The 20752-nt window shown below is 40.4% G+C and overlaps 1 protein-coding gene across 1 annotated transcript in view; it reads right to left on the reverse strand.

Annotated features, from left to right (window-relative positions):
• Nucleotides 1-11974, reverse strand: part of HAPLN1 (hyaluronan and proteoglycan link protein 1) — a 69188-nt gene extending 57214 nt beyond the window's left edge. Inside the window, exon 1 of the mRNA XM_024734363.1 lies at nt 11893-11974. The gene's annotated coding sequence lies outside the window, so the exon portion shown is untranslated. The remainder of the gene's footprint in view (nt 1-11892) is intronic.
• Between the last annotated feature and the right edge of the window lie 8778 nt (nt 11975-20752).

Raw genomic sequence — 20752 nt, forward strand, 5'->3', positions numbered from 1 at the left:
TATATATATATATATATATCGCCGGCATAAATCATCAACTTCTCAATCATATTTATTTCTTCTTTGTAATCTAAAATAATCTTAGTGATAAAGATAGATAGGAGACTCCCAAATTGCTTCCAGAATTTTCCTAGATAGCAATAGGACCGTACAGCTTCTGAGAACAGATTGCAGGAACTGAGTCACCACTAAGATTTATCTCAGTGCAGCTCCTTTGGGGAACCAGCCACACTGCTGTCCCTCTAGGCTTGAAGACTTTGCTCTCAGAGAAAGTAGGCTGACTCGATAAGATCCACCCAGAAGACGACCAAGCCAACCGACTGATTTTTGGCATTTTCCTAAAGTGAAAAGAAAAGCAAAATTTCCAACTAGCTAATTTGGTTACTTGTTAGTCTATCTGAAGTCTTTTGTTTCTGGAAGTTTTTAACATTTTCTCTTTGTTTTTGTCAGCAGTTTTTCTATAATCATGCCTGGCTGTGAGGTTTTCATTTTTTTATTTTCTGGTTTTTATCCTGTTGGGTTTTGTAGTGCTCCTTGAATCCCTGACATGGACAGTCACAAGCTATTATTTCTAAGAGATTGTTTCTGCCCCACTTGTTGATTCTCCTGCCGGGACACCAGTGTCTATACCCCACATGCCTTTTACTTTTTTTCCCTTCCAGTATCTTTCATCCTTTTTCTATCAGGTTTCAGTCTGGTTATTTTTTCAGAAGTATTTCCCAGTTTACTAATCATCTCCTCAATGTATCTAAACTTTTCATAAGCTCATGTATTGAGTTCTTAATTTTGGTTATTACATTTTCTCAGTTCTAGAGTTTCCATTTGAATCATATTTTTGTAGTTTCCAGTTCTTTGCTAAATTTCTTAGGACGCAGTTTCTTAAAATAAACATAAAATCTGCATCTGATAACTCTAATATTTAGAGCTATTGTTCTGTTTTTACTGTTTTAATTTTTCTGGTCATTTGATCCTGTCAGCTGGGATGCCGGGTCACTTTAGATGAGAGATGAGGCTGGAAAGGTAAGCTAGAGCTGGTCACTGAGAACCCTGCCAATCATATTAAAGAACTTGGACTTAATTTTCACAGCAATAGAAAGGCATTGAAGGGATTTTAGCAGGCAAGTGTTTTCCGTTTACACTTCAGGAAGTGTGAGAGAATGTGGGAGAATGCATTATAAAGCAGTAAGACTTTCTAATCTAAGCAGTAAGACACAGGGACCAGTGGGTAAGGTTTACAGGAATCTGAGAAGAGAGGGTGGCAATTAGGGGTAAGGTTTATGCTAATGGAGATAAAAAGGGTGTATATATCTAAGAGGTATTTATGGGCTAGAGTCTACATGATGATTCCCATGTTTCTGGTTTTTGGAAACTGAGTGAAGAGAAGATGGTGCCATTTACTAAACTAGATAGAATTGGGGGAAGTTCAAATTCAGGAGAAAGAAAAGGAGTTGATTTGGGACCTGTGGAGTTTGAGATGTTAGGGTGACATCCTAGTTGTGAGATGTTTGTGGTCCGGACACTCGGGAGAGAATTCTGGGCCAGATATAAAGCTCTGGGACTCATCTGCACACAGGTGAGAGTGGTGTAATGCAGAGGAGTAGATGGAAGAGTACAGGTAGGGTGAGGTGTCCTGGGTGGAAGCTGTTAAGAGTACAGAGCTGCCAAGGGGCAGGTGGGCTCTTGGAAGCCTGAAACAGACTGAGATGGAGTCAGCAAAGAAGTCTGTGGCAACTAGGGGAGTGGCTGTCACAGAAGCAAAGGGTAGAGATTGTTGTGAAGGGAATGTGGTCACCAGCATGAAATACCACTCAGCAAACATACTGTAAACAACTCATTGGTGTGACCCTGGTGAGGAGTGTTCTACTGGAGTGCAAGGAGAAAGCACGTTGCCAGTGGGCTGAGGAGTGGATGGGTGAAGGGGTGGAGAGTGAGCACGGGGTGCTTCTTGCCCTCAGAGTGAAGTCTGGCTGTGAGGGAAGGAGAAAGCTGAGTACATAGGATGTATGTGAGGTTAGGGAATGTCTGATAATTTTAAGACAAAAAGATTTGACCATGATCAAATGCCAAAAGGAGGAAATTACCAGAGTGGGACAGGGTGATGAATACAAGAGAGAAAAAGCATAATTAATAGCGAATATCTTTGAAAAGACTGGAGGATTCAGGATCTAGAACTCAGGGGACAATGTCTGCCTGAGATGCTTAGAGGCAAAGGAGAGAGATCCGTTTCTGTTGTTGTTTTTCCTAACAGAAGGGAAAAGAAGGTTGTGTTAGGGACTAGTTTTGGTGGCAGGACAAAGAGAAGGTTCTTTACAGATGGTTTCTCTTTTTAGCAGGATTAGGGAGGCTTGGATATCTGCTGCAGGAAGCTGGAGAAGCAAAAACTTTCAAGCAATATGGTAGAATGGCCACATAGCATTAAAGATCCAGCTGAAATCAGAGACCATGAAGTTGTGCACTGGGCCCATGCTGCACGGTGATGAGTTCTCCCAGCAGTTGCCAGCAGTTTGGAGCAGCTGTGGAGGAAAGGGACTGTTAGATGTACCCTGAAAAAGGATTTGGGCCTGCTGGGTGCCTCTGCAGACAACAGGACAAGGCTAATGAGAATGTTGACAAGTGTGATGGACAGTGGAGATGAAAGGGAGCAAGTAGGTAGAAGGAAGTCTGAGATGGAGGTTCCAGGTCTGTTTGATGAAACAGTAGTCTGTGACTCCACATTTTCTAGTTTGGGTGATTGGGATTATGATGATTTTTAACTTATATATAAGAAGACCGGTTTGCTTGAGACGGTCTTGGTTTATACCTGTTTTGCTGGAGTAATTAGTAAGGCACCCCATTTCATTTCACTTTCGAAAGTGTCCTGGTTTGGATAATAAATGAAATGTCTTGGTATCTATATAGAGATGACATGGACCAGGCTTGGTAGAAGGGAGATAATGAGTTTAATTTTGGACATGTTGGGTTCAAGGAGCTTATAGGAAATTCAGGTTAAAAGGTTAAGTAGACCAAACATACAGGCAGATACAACCTATACTCACCCATAAAACATAAATTAATACAGTACTAAATGACTTATAATTTAGTGATTATCTCGAGGGATTTAATACATTAAACTCCTAGAAAATATTTACATTAAATACTTGAGGGCCCTTTCTTGGTATTAAAGTATGTGGTGTTTCTGAGTGAAATGGAAGATATTAATCACGTGAGGAATCATTGTAGTGTTGACCAAATTGTCAATCTGGTACAACACATTAACGGACTGAGTTAAATTGGGTCATATCTCAAAACAGCACAAGGTGGCAGCACAAGTACAATAGGACATATAATTAAGCGAAAAGATCCTTTTCAGATTTTCTGCAGTTAGAATAGTTAAGAGTTTATAGCCATTGTACATTGTATAATTTTTTCTAAATGTATTCTGCTTCATTTAAAAGCAATTAATTTGTTTTATCATTGCCAACTTGAAGATGTGAAAATTAAAAAGTTTTTTTTTGAAACGTACATTATTTTTAAATATTTAAAATAGACTAAAACACATCACTGATAGACACTCATGGCATTCTTAAGATAGCTATTAGTATCCAGGGTATATCGTACAGTAGTTATAAATGTTTTATAAATTTGCATCTTGATTGGTATATTGTAGTTAGATAATTTTATTTACAGTATCTTTTTAATGCATTTATCTCACTCGTGAACATTCACTCAGTAACTTCATTTGTTGGGCTTTACAAGGGGAGTGTTCAGAATCCCATGAAGAAATTCTTGTTTGCCATATTTTGGCTTTAGTAACACAAATGTGGGAGGTGGGTAGGGTTATCTGATTTAGCCAATGGAAAATACAGGATACTGGTTAAATTTGAACTTCAGATAAACAGCAAATAATCTCTTTAGTATAAGAATGTACCATGCAATATTTGGGACATACTTATACTGAAAATTACTCAATTCTTCAGTATAGTTTACATGGTAACCCAAGTAGGCGGCAACAGGAGGGAGAAGAACTAGGGGGGAAAAAAAAAGCAAGTTGCAGAGAAATCCGGGATTCTAGACTCCAAATCTGACCGAAGATTTAGAGGTCTTCAGGACCAAGGAACCAGAAAAAGAATTATAAATGGACTTGAACTAGGCTACATTCTGTGGCGAACTCATTTATATGTTAAGCTAAACAACATGGGCTAAGATTAATCAAGTACTGTGGTGAATTACTATCTACACCACACATTGATTACTGATTTTCAAACAACAAAATGCAACAACATATATTTAAAGCTAGCTCAGTTTTGGATGCAATTGAATAACTAACAGCAATTCAGACATTTTGGGGGCTTACCCATGCTCAGGGTTATCATTATGAAAATCTGTCATTAGAGCCTGAAGGCTCGGAAATGCCATTTTAATTTCATTTAACTCAACAAACATGTCTGGCACCTTCTATGTGCAGAGGACTGACTAAGACTGTGAGATATAAGAATCAATAAAACATTGATGTTATTCATCTCGGTGGACATTTATTGTTGATAAAATGAAAGTTAAAATCATATATAAATAATGGCAAACTCATTCTTACCAATTTTTTCCTCGGTTTTAGTCCTTGGTCAACTGTTTCTCCCTTTGTTCTTCCTTGGAATGAACTCCTTTCTCTTACGTATGATTTGCAACTACCATTTTAATACTAAAGACTTCCAAATATCTATTCCAGCCATGACTTCTCCCCTGTACCTAAGTATGTACGTTTAACTAATATGAGTTCTCGGATGTCCCATGGGCACTTCCTATATTAGACTCACCGTTTTCTCCAGAAACTTTATTCTTCCTTTATTCCCAATCTTAGTCAATTGCACCCCTCTTCATGTTATCATCTGCCCTTGAAACATTCACACGATCCTCAAATTCTCTCCCCCATCCAGTGTATCCTTACTAGATCGTGCCTATACTGTTCCATGTCCTTTCTAAACTCATTTCCTTCCTCCAGTCTCAATTTCCTTAAATTTGGAGATTTATTAAAATTATCAATTAATTTTATTTACATTATTAATTTTATACCAATAATTATTTTTTAATCTGAGAAGAGTTTATGAATTTAATGACATTGAAAGCTAAGAAGAAGACTGATAAGGAAACAAAGGCAGAGTCAGGGCGTGGCCTGGGGTTGGGAGGTGTTCAGACATCTGAAATATAGGCACTTGGAAGAGAAGGCGGGGAGACCCCTCCAGCCTCAAGTTTGGCATGGTACTAGGCACTGATGGAAACAACAGGAAGCATTTATAGGACACTTACTGAATGTCAGGCACTCATATCCTCCAGCTAGGTGACTGATGCAGGTCAAAGATCACTATACTCTAAGCTGCAGGGAAGTAGGGGAAGGAAACCAAGTCTCTCAATCTGGGTCATTAGTCTTAGCAATTTAAAAAGTGACGAGCACATCTTTATACTACAGGAGCATCAGTGGTGGCATAATCAAAGGAGTATAATCAAAGAAAACGTAAATAAATCTGAAACAACTAATAACGTGATTATCTGTATGCCCTATGTCAAATATAAAATAGGAAAATATTTAAACAAACGACTCTGATCATTTGTTTAAAAAACCAAGGAAAATTTTCACTGTTTTTTTTTTTTTTTCCCTCCAGTTAGTTTTCCAGAATCTGTAGTTAGCATTGATGTTGAAATTTCTCTGAAACCAATTGGAAAGTACCTGAGCACACAGTTAAAAAAGATGCTGGCTTTGACCCATATTTTCAACATGATGGCTAATACCTGTGCTTGTCCTATGCATACTTCCTCCTTCAAAACCTTGATTTAGAGGAGTTCTGGACTGAATATGTGGATTCCCACTGCTCCGTCCATCTATTTGGGGTGACATAAGGGCTCAAACCATAGAACATAAGAAGCTATAGGTGTTCTACCTGTCCAGGGGCAGCCACCCAAGCATGGTAATAAAGAGCTGAGAGGACCCAAGCAAAGAGAACAGGAGGGTTCAAAGGGATGGGCTGGGATGCCCCTTGCGATGTGGGAGGGAGATTGTGTCCGGGCAAAGCACTGGGGGGAGGGTGGAAGGACAGGTTGATCAGGCCGTGGGTTAGCAGGACCCAAGGTCCTGCACATTTCTAGAAAGAGGCCTTGAGGGAATCTCTGTGGCCTCACATATGGAATGGGGATAACAGATTGAAGACCATGGAGGACTAAATCGGCTTAATTATACACTGTGGTGTGAGGGTGGGAAGGCCCCCAGATGCTTGAAATTCTTTTCACAGAAAACAAAACATTTACTTTACAGAGATAAAAGGCTTGAAATGTAAATGCATGAGTGGAACTCATTCACACTTGGGTGTAATCAGTCAGTCAAGAAATCAATAAACAGAGAAGTATCAGATTCTTGGGGTAGGGAGCGGAGGGCAGGAGTCTCAGTTTAAGAGGTGGGGCGGGGGTTGCTGGAGAGTTTGGCTAAGTGCCACGGAAAGAGACCCAGGATACTAGGAAGGCCAGCTTCACCTACTTGGCACATTTTACTAGTGATTCATGAGGTGCGTCCATCTGTCTTCTCCACTGGCTTGTGAACTCCTTGAGCCAGTGACTCTGTAACACCTAGCATGGAGGCTGGTGCAAATGGTAAGCACGAAATCATTCTGTGCTCAGGCTGAATTTTAGTTCCCAACTGGTGGACAGCAACTGTGTGCAAATGAATTTTTGCTTTTCCTCCCTAGCCAAATAGACAGATTATTGGAACCCTTGCCCTCCTGGGGTTTTGGAGTGTCAGAGCTGCCCTCTCAGGCCCATCTGTGCCCACACAACCAAGAAACAAAGCTCTTACTCACTCAGCTAGGAGACGGCAAACAAGGGAAAATGATTTTAAAGATGCATGCTCAAAATTCTCCTAATAGAAAAACTATGAGGCGAGAACATTTTGGTTGTTTCTGTCGCTTAAAATGTACCTCAGCATCTTGCAACATTTTCCATTCATTATCATCAAATGTGGGCTTTTTGATTTTTTTAGTATCAATTTTCATGGTATAAAGTGAAGGGCCCAGCACTCAGAGCTAGCACAGTGCCTGGCAAATAGCAAATGTTCAATAAATTTTTGTTGAATGAACAAATGAACGCATGAATGATCGATTGAGGTGATCTCCAAATTCCAAATAAGAGAGTCAAAGTGAGGAAAATTCACACCATATAGGTGGAGACTAAGCTGAAACATTATCCATAAAACTTTGTGAAAAGTTGAGGAAAATCCAGATTTATCATAAAAATAATTGAATGTTATTAACTTAATTGGATTTTATTTAACACAGTAAATGGAATTGGAATATAGTAATCAGAATTTTGGAACCAATCAAGTAAATTGTGTTCTCTTTGGGTTAAGCAAGGTTGGCCAAAAGGGGACATTTCTGTTGCCCTTATAAGACTGAGGACCTATCACTGAATTTCCGTAATTTTTCTAGGTTGTTTAGAAAACTTTGTGAGTTTGTTTGTTTTGTTTTGCAAATAGCCCCCTGGCTTTCTTGCAATACCCCCATCTCAGATATCACTCCCCCATCCCCTATTGAGCTATAAAACAATTAATAGAAGCTCAGAATAGTCCAGCAACATTTGCTATTTTAAACAAACCTGGTTTTGTCTGAACATAGCTAAGAACTCTTCAGCCCCAGCAAAGCCCCCTCCAGGTCTCCACCACTGGAAAAAGCCATTATGCAGAGCTCCTACAATACAGCCAAGAACCCAGTAGCATCAGACCATTTCAGAAAGCTTGGCTGGTTCTCTCTTGTAGAGTTTGTTCTTCTCTAGTATCAAGTCGCCTGAAACCATTAAAACTTCTTGTAACAGTTTTCCAATTCATGACTAAATTTCTACTTTGAGGACCTCTGACATTTAGGCAATCTCTCACTAAAATGAATCTATGATTCACGCTAAATCACAAGGATGATCAGATGAAATCGTTAACAGAATGCTGTGTTTCTGGTGGATAATAACTCATTGGAAATAAGAATTAAGATAATATGCTTTATTTTACATGATTGTTGATGTTGATTCCAACCATTACCTCTGATCAAGTCAGGCTATAATTTTGTGGCATTAATGAAGAAAGACTTAATGAGCAGCTCTCCTTTCACAGAGTAGGTCTCGCTGTTGTACACAAAACCAAAGTCCCCTAAGCGGGAAGGTTGCATTCCACACGAGCAGGCCTAACTCGATTTGTGGATTACACCTTCAGAGCTCAGCAAGCAGCAAATTAATCATTTTCTTCCCCCAACTGAGGCATTTTTCCTTCCAATCTGAATTTCAGAACTTGTCTTGATTAAGGCTGATGTGCTGAACGCTGTTGCCATTAAGTCATGTATCTTACAAAGAGCCAATTGGAGTAATAATTCATATATCTCCCAGAGAAAAGTTTTTCAAAAGTCTCTGTGCAATATTCCGATGGATTAATCTCCTATGATATCCTGATGATTTTAATTAATTAATTTATTTATTTTTGGCTGTGTTGGGTCTTCGTTGCTGTGCGGGCTTTCTCTAGTTGCCGCGAGCGGGGGCTACTCTTCGTTGTGGTGCGCGGGCTTCTCATTGTTGTGGGGCACAGGCTCTAGGCGCACAGGCTTCAGTAGTTGTGACACATGGGCTCAGTAGTTGTGGTTCGTGGGCTCAGTAGTTGTGGCTCTGGGGCTCTAGAGCACAGGCTCAGTAGTTGTGGTGCATGGGCTTAGTTGCTCCGCGGCATGTGGAATCTTCCAGGACCAGGGCTCAAGCCCGTATCCCCTGAATTGGCAGGTGGATTCTTAACTACTGCACCACCAGGGAAGCCCCTGATGCTTTTTTCCAACAGTGGCTTTCCTTGTAATTCTTCTTGCTTAAGATTTTTTTCTAGCATGTCGACTTAGAAGCAATGTTCCTGCTTCAAAACTACATATGAACAACAGGTATAGATGAAGTTGTTCTACATGCTAATCATTAGTGTCTGAGAGCAACATTCTGTAAAACATACCTCACGACCCCAAAGTAATTTTTACTCTTATCCTCTTGCATTTAGTGAAAAAAATCTAAAGAATATGTAATAATATGTGCTAGTATCAGTGCGCTAACCTTTTAAGCTAATCATTAGTTACCCACTTAAAATCAGTAACAGTAAACTTTATAGAAATTTATTTCCATTTGAGAAAGTGATTCAAGATTCAAACTCTCCCCATCCTTTTTTAAGCTAGGTCATGACATCTCTGCCAAAAACCAATCCTGTATTAGAAGCGAGTTACGGTTATTAAACTGTATCCTCATGGAGGCAGAAAGTTGATGGTAAATTACCCAGTAAAGAGTAAACTGATTTTAAATGCAGCTACCGGGAATTTAATCAACCGTTAAGTGGCGCCTTGATTTTTAAATTATACGAATGTCAGCTGCTGTATTTTCTACTCTGAGCACCTACCCCAACGTCTGGCCTGCAGTTAGTGTTCAATGACAACAAAATAGAAATCTCAGAATTTTTTACTAAGAGGCTGGTGAGAAAGCTTTCTTTGACTTGTCCACTAGGTGGCACATAGGGACCGTGCTTCACACGTGGAACCTTCACAGACCCTCCCATTCATAGTGTAAATAAAGAGCTGCATTATTAATTTATACCATCGCGTCCACTCTACACCTAATATTTGTTTAACCAGCTGTTCCCTCTAATCCTCCTTAAACACTATTGATTAAAATCCTAAGAATATTCAGGTTTCCATTCCAGTTTTTCCCCAACAATATATCGTTACCTTTAAATAACAGACTGAATACATTTAAATACCATAGGCTAAGAACTAGGGTTACTAATAAGGAATACAGGAGGTCGGAAAATTAACTAAAGGTAACAGAAGACTATAATGTAAAGGTTATTTTCAAATTTGCTCTGCATTTTGCTGGAATTTTAACTGGTGGAATACCATTATTTAAAAAATGTAACCTGGAAAATAAAACATGCATGGGGCAAAAGGAAATGAAAAGAAAACCATTTCTGAGAAAGGGAGTTATTTTCTGAATATGCCTCTTGTTCATCTTTACAAAGATGAAGTGCTGTGCTACCTTAAGATTCAAAGACTTCTTCAACTACTCAGAAAATATCGACATTCCACATCCAAGATGCTAAAAGGCAGGACTGTTTAGTAGACCATCTATTCATAAAGCATCTTTCTGAGTTCGCCGAATGTATTTATCCTGGATGTGTTACCAGCTCCCAAAGGAAGGAAAAGGAAGTGAAACCACTAGGGATATAATGAATCGATTCTTCTCTGTGAAAGTATCTTCAGTTCTTCTAAATTACAGTGTCAGTCATTCCTCTGAGAGACAGGGCCTAGCTGACAATAAATGGCTCACTTTATAAGAACATGAGGTTCCCCTCTTGCTTGTTTCTCACAGAAAGCGCAAGCCCACTGAGCACTCCTCGTTGGAATACTGGCCTCTAGGTTCATTCTCTTTGGAGACCAGTGGTCTGGAGGTTGTTGGGTTTCTCCTGATCATTAAGTTACATTTAAACAAAATTACTTCTTTCCCATTTTTAAGCTGTTTTCAGTTTTCTGAAGAGATTACCAAAACATGTAGTCATTCTCTTAGCTTAAAAATTAAATTATTAAGAACATATAGTCCCAAAGTGTCTAAAGGCTAAAGCTTAAATGCTCAACCAGCGTTTGGCATACATTCTATTTTACTGAATGAAAGAAAAACTTCTTTATTCATAAAAATATATGGAACTGAAGTGAAAAACTGATGTAAGGATTAAGAAATATCACACTAAAAGTTATCCAAAGAGAACTACTATGATGTATTTTTGGTGGAACAATATTCCCATTTTATGAGTCCATTAAAATATCTAAGTCACTAAAGTGTATAAAACGACTGCAAATTTAGTACACTGAAATAATCAAATAGAAATGGTTACCAGAAACTACATTTGTAATGAATAAATATTACATTGCGTTCAGAAATTAATTCACAGGCTTTATTTCTCAAGAACCATTAACTTCCAAGAGGTATGTTTGATTTTATGACATCACGCTGGAACGTGTACAGGAACACTTTCCACCCTAAAAACTCCCAAATGTATTGGCTACTTTGTGTATTTTTCCAGGGGTAAATGAAAATAAAATAACTTATTTTCAAAATAATAAACCATCTTATTTGGAACACAACAGTCATAGTCAATGGAAGAGAACAACTTCATTTCAACCCAAAAGAGTTCAGATTTGCTTAAGATGGTAAATAAACAGTCTCAACACAAAAAATTCCTTTAAGCACCTTTTAAAAGTAATCTTACCAACCATGACTTAAAAAAATCTTCTTTTCAGTGCATTAATATTATCTACCAACATCATTCTATATATGAAAAGCAGCATAATTCTATGATCTTAATATCACAGTTAAGTTGAGAAGAGCAGACCAAAACTGGTAACATCTCAAAGATTATCAATCTAACAGGTATTACCTATGATTACAGTAACTTTCTTTTTCACATAAACTTACATATTCTCTAAAAGAAAACTCATACATGTGGAATGGACCTTCCCATTCCTCAGCATTTTCTTCAGCCTATACTATCCTTTTTTTCAGGTGTTATAAAAATGTTTGTTGAAATACAGATGGAAACGCTGCCACTTGGAAACCGTGCATCTACCAGATTTATAGTAGCACTAGCAAAAGCTGGGATACTGGACTTAATTCTTGCCCCAGTTGAGACTGAGCTTGTTTACTGCAGTACAGTATTTTATCTGACAATATGCATCTTAAAAAAAGTTGAGATGTCATGTTAAACTCAAAAGAAAATTAAAGAAAAGTTATTTTAATGTATACATATATCATGATATGCATTGCTCTCTGAAATCTTAAAGGTATCAAGGTTTGACAGAAAGAGTAAAAAAATTATGGAAGTTTTACCTTGTCCTAAAATCCAGAAGTTCAGATGCTCTCAAGTCCTGCTGAAGTTGGAGCCTGGAGATCAAGTGAAGCTAGGGCTCTTTCCCCTCACCTTAAGTTTGTTTCTGGGTAAGTGTGTGTGCTTGTGTGAGTGTGTGTGTGTGCCTGCGCCGCGCAGAATGTCTCTTTGTGGCGCTGGATGGCAGAGGTCCTGGTCCTGGGAAGAAGGAGGCACTTTCTCACCAAGAGCAGAAGAAAAGCAAAGCAGCGTCACCAGGAAAGTTCTCCTCCCAGATCCCCTAATTACAGCCTAACGTGCACTTCATGCAAACTTCAGGGAGGAAAGGAGGGGCAGCTCAGTGCCCAGACCTTGTGAAACAGCAGCCTGTTAGATGACTTTGCCCTCTGCTCCGATCCCCGAGTAACCCGCTCCTCGGGGGTTCAGGCAGAGCCGTAGCTAAAACCACAAGCCCCCCACTCACAGCACACCTCCTGGATCTGTCCAGAGGGGATGGGGCAAGGGGCTTGTGGAATGATCGTGGGGCAGTGGGGTGAGGCAGACAAGCGAGGACAGTGAATTTTCATTTTGCTTTTTAGCCTCTGCTTAAAAGGAAAATCCAAAGGTAGGAGAGGTCCTCGCTTTCCCGCCTCCCTCTCCCCAAAGTAGATCCAGGGTAACCAAGTAGAAAGGTAATTATGACAACAGCGGATAAAGCTTCCTAAACTTGAGGTACCCTTTCACCCAAATTGCCAGAAGTATGCTTTCTTGTTTACTGGACTCAGTATTGATATTGAGTTTGAATCTCCGTTAACAAACGAACAACTGCTGTCGTATCCCTGGGTGACAGAGCTCAAAGAACCTAGATTTATTTATAGAGTGAAGAATGCGAGGGGCAGACAGGATGGGTGGGGTTGGCTTATGGATCCATACCCGGGATTAGAACCAGATGGGTACAGGGCGCGCGCACGCACACACACGAGCGCGCGCGCGCCCCTAAAATAACCACTGGGGAAGATGCTGGGACGCGCGGGAAAACGCCTCCAGAACAAATAGACATTTATTTATAACTTCTGGGAGAGTATATAGGTCCATTGATTCCCGCTTTGAGTAACCAAGGGTTTTGGAGAGGAAATGGCTTCATATTTCAATAACAGAGCCACCTTTGATGGAGCCTAGGAGAGGAAAAAAAGAAACACACCGCAGGAAGCAAACGGCTGTTGCAGCCGCCGGGAGGAGGGAGCAGGGCTGGCCCGGGGATGAGGACAAGCAAACAAGCCCAGAGGCCCCTGTCCAGGGAGGAGGCGAGACGCAGGGCGGTCCGCCTGGGGGCCTCGGGTGCAGGCACCCTGGGCGCAGGGCGCCCAGGGGCGTCCAGGGAATCGGGGCTGCGCTCCCGGCTCTCGCCCTGCGGCTTGGGAGGCGCAGGCCGGGCTGCGGGCTCGTCACGTCGGCCGCCGCTCAACTGGTGCACTGGAAGGGCAGGGGAGCCGGTGGGGCAGAGGTTCTGGAGAGCCAGAGGACTGATGGAGCAGAGGGATTGGTGGGGCAGGGAGACTCGTGGGGAGATGATCTAGTGGGGTGGGAGGCACGGGGACCAGTGAGGCAGGGACGCCGGTGGAGCAGGTGACTCGTGGGGCTGATGACCTAGTGCGGCAGGGGGACAGGTGAGGCAGGGGCGCGAGTAGGGCGGTGCGCGCAGCCTGAGCTGCGCTGGAGGCGGCGAGCGGCGCTATTGTCTTGGAGATAAAACCTAAGTAAGCAGTGTTGGCGGCTTCCTCTTAGAAGAGAGGCGGGAAAGAGGGCTTTAAAAAAAAAAAAAAAAGGTCTTCCCCGCTTTTCCCTGACGTATTTCACCAGTTCCTGCCCCCAGGCTCACCCTTGCCATTCGGGTCTTTGGTAAATTAACAAGTGCCTGTTGAAAAGATTTTATTCCAAAGACAAACCGAACACCCACAAAGTCTGACTGGATGAATACAGTTATATTGGAAATGAAATAATTAAAAACGAATCCTCCAGCAGGCAATTCTACACTTTTCTTGTAATTTCAAAACCAGGGCAAGGCGCCTTTTTTCATTTTTTCTGTTTGTCCTCACAGCTAACAGGCCGCTCTAGGCTTTGCAATTTTATGTCGTTAATTTCGTAGCTATTGAGACAGCTGTTACACTGTAGGCCTCACATTAACTGCCAATAAAAATAAGATACATCTCTGCCTTTCAACTGTGAAAAGTTTTTATGCTATTTCTTGTAAATGTTCAGGATGGTATGTATTTTAAGGAACATAAAGGAATTGGACTTAAGAACAAATATCCTACATGTTTTACATTAAAGCTCCACAAAGGTGGTGAAGCTGGTGGTACGTGGCTATGAAATGATATAAATATAGTTAGAATACTGATGTTCCCTCAGCTTAAACACCTAATCTCTGGGAGTTGCCTGGGCAGTAAATCAGATTAGCTGGTCCATCCATCATGGCACGTGTTTCTTATTCTGCGGTCTTCTCCGTCCATATACTTATTCCAGCAGAGCATTAAGAGAATGTAATGTGTTCTCTTCAGAAATTGTTTATTAGCCACATAAAACCATCCGTTTTGCATTTTAGATCACAGTGAGTTGTACCAGAATTTTTTTTTTTTTTCAGGTAAAACCATACCAATTGAGATAGGCTTCCAGACTCATCTCGTCAATCCTTCCTCACCCCTATTTCCTATCTTCCCAGATAGGCCAGTTGCTAGTTGTGTAGTCAGGCCACCTGAGATGGCTATTCTCTTGCTCTCTCTACATCCCCTGCTGGACCAGTCCCTGCTTTACTTAAATCCTACTCACCTGAGAGATCCTCCTACAAACTTGCCTCTAGCCCCAGCTAGTGATTGTTCTAATCTTTAGATCAGAACACCTCCACCTGGATAGTTTACTAAAGGGGAGGTGAGGGGCGTGCCCCTCTGCTGGTTTCCCTGGTAACTAATGAGCCAACCTGACTTCAATTCCCCCTATAATTGGCAACCTCCCCTTCCCCCGGGAGCCAAGACTGCTGCGGTGCTCTGCGCGATGCCTGCTGCACTTGATGGGGTGCTGCTCCAGGACCTCGCTTACGACATGTAAGATCCTCCCCGCTCCACTAAAACAGGGGCCCCCAAACCCTGGGCCGCGGACCGGTAGGAACTGGGCCATGCAGCCGGAGGTGAGCGAGCAAAGCTTCATCTGCGGCTCCCCATTGCTCCGCCCCGGTCTGTGGAAAAACTGTCTTCCCCGACACTGGTCCCTGGTGCCAGAAAGGCTGGGGACTGCTGCATTAAACCGCTGACGTCTCTGGCACTGACTCCAGGCTCTCACTTAGGTCGAGGCTCAGCATGTATAAGGCTTGTAGGCCTGTGGGGTGCAGCCCAACACTAGCCTTTGTTAAAAGATCCCCAGTACAGTGTTTTTAATCACAAGTACTTGATTAAACCTGTCAGTAGTGTAGATTTGATTTTACTGATATTGACGCATGTATTGACATTATATACATTTCGATTCACTTGGGGGTTCACATGGTGTACTAATTATTTAAAATTTACACTGGAATTAGCTCTAAGTCTTTTAAAAAAGATTTTTGTGTTTAGTTAATGTTCATTTTTGTAACTATTTATAGAGGTATACGTTACTTTGATCAGTCATTATAATTATGCATCAGGGCAAAGTCATTATAATAAGCTTTGGTTTAAAAAACCAAATCAAGTAAGTAAATTAGTACAAATCTATTTTCATGACTAAATAATTTTACAAAGGTATAAGTTGTAGAAAAATATTAGAAGACACAAATGTCTTTTCAAGGAAAAGCATATCAAAAGAGTATTCTGGGTATGAAGATTCCTTCTAATTATTAACATTAATAATTCATGTGGAAATGTTCCCGAATGCAAGTTTGTGTGCCCCATGCATGGCGAGGCCAAACAAACCTTGGAGTTTGGAGCAGAGAAAGGTTTATTGCAGGGCCAAGCCAGGAGAACAGGTGGCTTGTGCTCACAACCCCAATCTCCCCCCTGGTTTTCTCGGAGAAGGTTTTATAGGCAAAATGTGGAGTAGGGGCTGCCAGGTGAATGACTTTTTTCTGATGGGTTAGCGGTGAGGTGACAGGGTGTTGCTTCCCGGAACCTGGTCCTCAGCCTGAAGTTCCCATCCTCCACCAGGGTAGGGGTCTTAGTTCCTGCAGAAGAACTCAAAGATATTGTTATGTATATCCCTTCAGCGGGGGCGGGGGGAGGGGACTGGGGAGGGGAAACCTGGACCCTGACCCATTGCTGCACTATTGCTTCTTGACTGTTCCTCCGCTGTTTCTGCATTCCCTCACATCCCTGATTAGCTATTGTTTGAATCTGCCCTTTGGAACTCAGGTAAGATCTAGGAGGCTGAATGAAACCTATATCCTACAAACAAGAAACTGGGGACACGGAAAGGATTTGTACCTGGGAGGGCCCCAGAGGGTCCTGCTGAATTTCAGAAACATGTCTTTCATGGCCTAATGAAGTATTTTGTTTTTGTTTTGGAGAAGGCAGGGAGAGCAGCTTTCTTAAATTACAAGGAAAAAAAACCCCAAATATTTTCTTCAAAATTAATTTTCAAAATGACTTATATGCTTAAAATTCATGTGAAGGTTTACCTTAAATTACCTGGCTAAGTGCTAGAGATACAGAGCCTAGAAATTAAATGGCAAATCAAGATTCTGGAAAAGCCAATACCAATTTAGAGCTAATGGATATTGAAAAGACCTTGTTTTGCATAATGCAAAAGTATTTTTTAAGAATGAAAAATAGGTCAGAATGGTGTTATAAAATGTAACTTCACCTTCTTTTGCTAGTGGTAAGACAATTTGAGTAATTGGGTTGAACCAGATAAAATGGGATATTCAACCTTTTTTTTTTTTAAGTTTTTATTGGAGTATAGTTGCTTTACAATGTTGTGTTAGTTTCTGCTGTACAACAAAGTGAATCAGTTATACATATACATATATCCACTCTTTTTTAGATTTCCTTCCCATTTAGGTCACCACAGAGTACTGAGTAGAGTTCCCTGTGCTATACAGTAGGTTCTCATTAGTTATCTATTTTATATATAATCATGTATATATGTCAATCCCAATCTCCCAATTCATCCCACCCTTCCCCTTCCCACCTTGGTAACCATAAGTTTGTTTTCTACATCTGCGACTGTATTTCTGCTTTGCAAATAAGTTCATTTGCACCATTTTTCTAGATTCCACAACAGTATAAGCGATATTATACGATATTTGTCTTTCTCTTTCTGACTGACTTCACCCTGTAGGACAATCTCTAGGTCCATCCATGTCTCTGCAAATGGCATTATTTTATTCCTTTCATGGCTGAGTAATATTCCATTATATATATATGTACCACATCTTCTTTATCCATTCCTCTGTCAATGGACATTTAGGTTGCTTCCATGTCCTGGCTATTGTAAATAGTGCTGCAATGAACATCAGGGTGCATGCGTCCTTTCAAATTATGATATTCTCCGGATATATGCCCAGGAGTGGGATTGCTGGGTCATATGGTAGCTCTACTTTTAGTTTTTTAAGGAACCTCCATAGTGGCTGTACCAATTTACATTCCCACCAACAGTGTAGGAGGGTTCCCTTTTCTCCACACCCTCTCCAGCATTTACTGTTTGTAGATTTTTTGATGATGGCCATTCTGACTGGTGTGAGGCGATACCTCATTGTAGTTTTGATTTGCATTTCTCTAATAATTAGTCATGTTGAGCATCTTTTCATATGTTTTTTGACCATCTGTATGTATTCTTTGGAGAAATGTCTATTTAGGTCTTCTGCCCACTTTATGATGGGGTTGTTTGTTTTTTTGATATTGAGCTGCATGTGTTGTTTGTATATTTTGGAGATTAATCCCTTGTCAGTTGTTTTGTTTGCAAATATTTTCTCCCATTCTAAGGGTTGTTTTTTCATTTTGTTTATCGTTTCCTTTGCTATGCAAAAGCTTTTAAGTTTAATTAGGTCCTATTTGTTTATTGTTCTTTTTATTTTCATTACTCTAGGCAGTGGATTGAGAAAGATCTTGCTGTGATTTATGTCAAAGAGTGTTCTGCCTACGTTTTCCTCTAAGAGTTTTATAGTATCCGGCCCACTCCATCTTAATGATTTATTCAGTTCTCATTTCTCACTCAGTTTTGAACGTTTCCTGCTGTTTGTTCTCCCCACCTCTAGTCTTGCACCCTTACGATTCTACCCTCTGGTCAGAACAATAAAACTCAAATCTGAACACAACACATCTAAATCATTCAACGACTCTCCAATAATGCCTTTCACCCCCTCCTCTGTTTTCATTATGTTGTTACAATCCTATCCGTCTCCTTGGTTAACCTCTCCAGGTCCTTCAAGACACAGTTCAGGTGTCACCTCCCCAAGGGAGGAAAAAGGATACAACAGATGTCCCTCCTGAGTACTCCCGTAGCACCTTGGATGTATATCCATCACAGTTCCTGTCACCTTATTCTAAAATGGTTTACATCCTTATCCCCTATCCCAAAGTTTACTTTGACGGAAGACTTTTGTTTTCTGGCATCCCCAGCACCAAACACTGGGTGTAACATATATAAGTTATTTGTAGGTAAATGGGGAAGGAAATAGAAGGTGTTATCCAAAGTTTAAGTACTTATGATAGTACAGAAATGTCCAAATTCTAAATGCAGTTTTGGCTTTATTTATCTTGGGGATTAATGCTTTGCTGTATGGCGTTTTCTTTAATTCAAATGTTATATCAACACTGCTCACTCCTATTAGATGGGTTAAGCTATCCCAGTCTCTTTTGTTTCCATCGTCCCATCTCTCCTGCTTTTACACTTATTTCTACTTTAAAATAGCTGTTTGAAAAGACGATGTAATAATTATATAAAAATATTCAAAAAGAAAAAAATCTTATTCTTATCATCGAAATACAGTTTTTTGCATCTTTATTGGAGTATACTTGCTTTACAGTGGTGTGTTAGTTTCTGCTTTATAACAAAGTGAATCAGTTATACATATACATATGTTTCCATATCTCTTCCCTCTTGCGTCTCCCACCCTCCCTATCCCACCCCTCTAGGTGGTCACAAAGCACCGAGCTGATCTCCCTGTGCTATGCAGCCGCTTCCCACTAGCTATCTGCTTTATGTTTGTTAGTGTATATATGTCCATGCTTTGTCACAGCTTACCCTCCCCCTCCCCATATCCTCAAGTCCATTCTCTAGTGGGTCTGTGTCTTTATTCCTGTCTTACCCCTAGGTTCTTCATGACATCTTTTCTTCTTAAATTCCATATATATGTGTTAGCATACGGTATTTGTCTTCTTCTTTCTGACTTACTTCACTCTGTATGACAGACTCTAGGTCCATCCACCTCACTACAAATAGCTCAATTTCATTTCTTTTTATGGCTGAGTAGTATTCCATTGTATATATGTGCCACATCTTCTTTATCCATTCATCCAATGATGGGCACTTAGGTTGTTTCCATCTCTGGGCTATTGTAAATAGAGCTGCAATGAACATTTTGGTACATGACTCTTTTTGAATTATGGTTTTCTCTGGGTATATGCCCAGTAGTGGGATTGCTGGGTCATATGGTAGTTCTATTTGTAGTTTTTAAGGAACCTCCATACTGTTCTCCATAGTGACTGTACCAATTCACATTCCCACCAGCAGTGCAAGAGTGTCCCCTTTTCTCCACACCCTCTCCAGCATTTAATGTTTCTAGATTTTTTCATGATGGCCATTCTGACTGGTGTGAGATGATATCTCATTGTAGTTTTGATTTGCATTTCTCTAATGATTAATGATGCTAAGCATTCTTTCATGTGTTTGTTGGCAGTCTGTATATCTTCTTTGGAGAAATGTCTGTTTAGGTCTTCTGCCCATTTATGGATTTGTTTGTTTTTTTGTTATTGAGCTGCATGAGCTGCTTATAAATTTTGGAGATAAATCCTTTGTCAGTTGCTTCATTTGCAAATATTTTCTCCCATTCTGAGGGTTGTCTTTTGGTCTTGTTTATGGTTTCCTTTGCTATTCAACCATTTTTGACCTACCAAAAAAGGCAATTCATCTGGCTTAACCTAGCACAGACTTAAATATGTGCATAGTATAAACATAGCAGGAGCATTTAAAAAATATCGGTATAAAATATCATGAATCTTTAATGTGTGATAAATTTGCAAACAGAGTGGTATTCCTCCTGGCATATTACACTTCTAATGAAATATACATTTATATTCAAATGGAGATTATCTAAATTCATCTCCTTTTCAGACTCTGAAAGTGGCTGCTCTATTATCTACTGAATTTCAGAGAACTCCCTCCCAGTGAATTTGTGTTTCCTGGAATTTTTGCCTCAGACTAATATCATACCTGGTGGAACATCTGCTAGGAAAAAGGTGCAGCTATGTGCACTCTGAGGTACTGGGATGGGGGTGGGGAGGAAAGCCATTTGACCTTTCCTGTCTGAGGGCTCAGAACTTCCTTAAAGCATCCCTTGGGCTTATGGGCATAACCATGAGAAAGACATCATTTGTAATTAAGTCGTTCCCACTGGCTATATTCCTGTTGAACTCCATGATTAAGATACAAATTCAATATTTTAAATGGTCACAAAGCATTTGATTAAAGGTTATTTTGCTTTTAATGCGATGGGTGGGATGACTTTTCAAGGGCCCACTTTTTGTACTCTCACTCTCAAAAAGTGTCCTGCTGAGAGACACTTCAAAGGGCAAATGAAGTAATTAGGCAATAAATTGTTCAAATGTTAAGAGCAGAGATGTCCCAGAAGCTAGTGAGGCCGTGTGAATATCATACCAAGTGATAAATATCCTCAACTCTGAGAAGTTAAGTGACTGCATG

The sequence above is a fragment of the Neophocaena asiaeorientalis genome, unplaced genomic scaffold, assembly GCF_003031525.2.
Source record: "Neophocaena asiaeorientalis asiaeorientalis breed wild unplaced genomic scaffold, Neophocaena_asiaeorientalis_V1.1 scaffold184, whole genome shotgun sequence".
Lineage (NCBI taxonomy): Eukaryota > Metazoa > Chordata > Mammalia > Artiodactyla > Phocoenidae > Neophocaena > Neophocaena asiaeorientalis.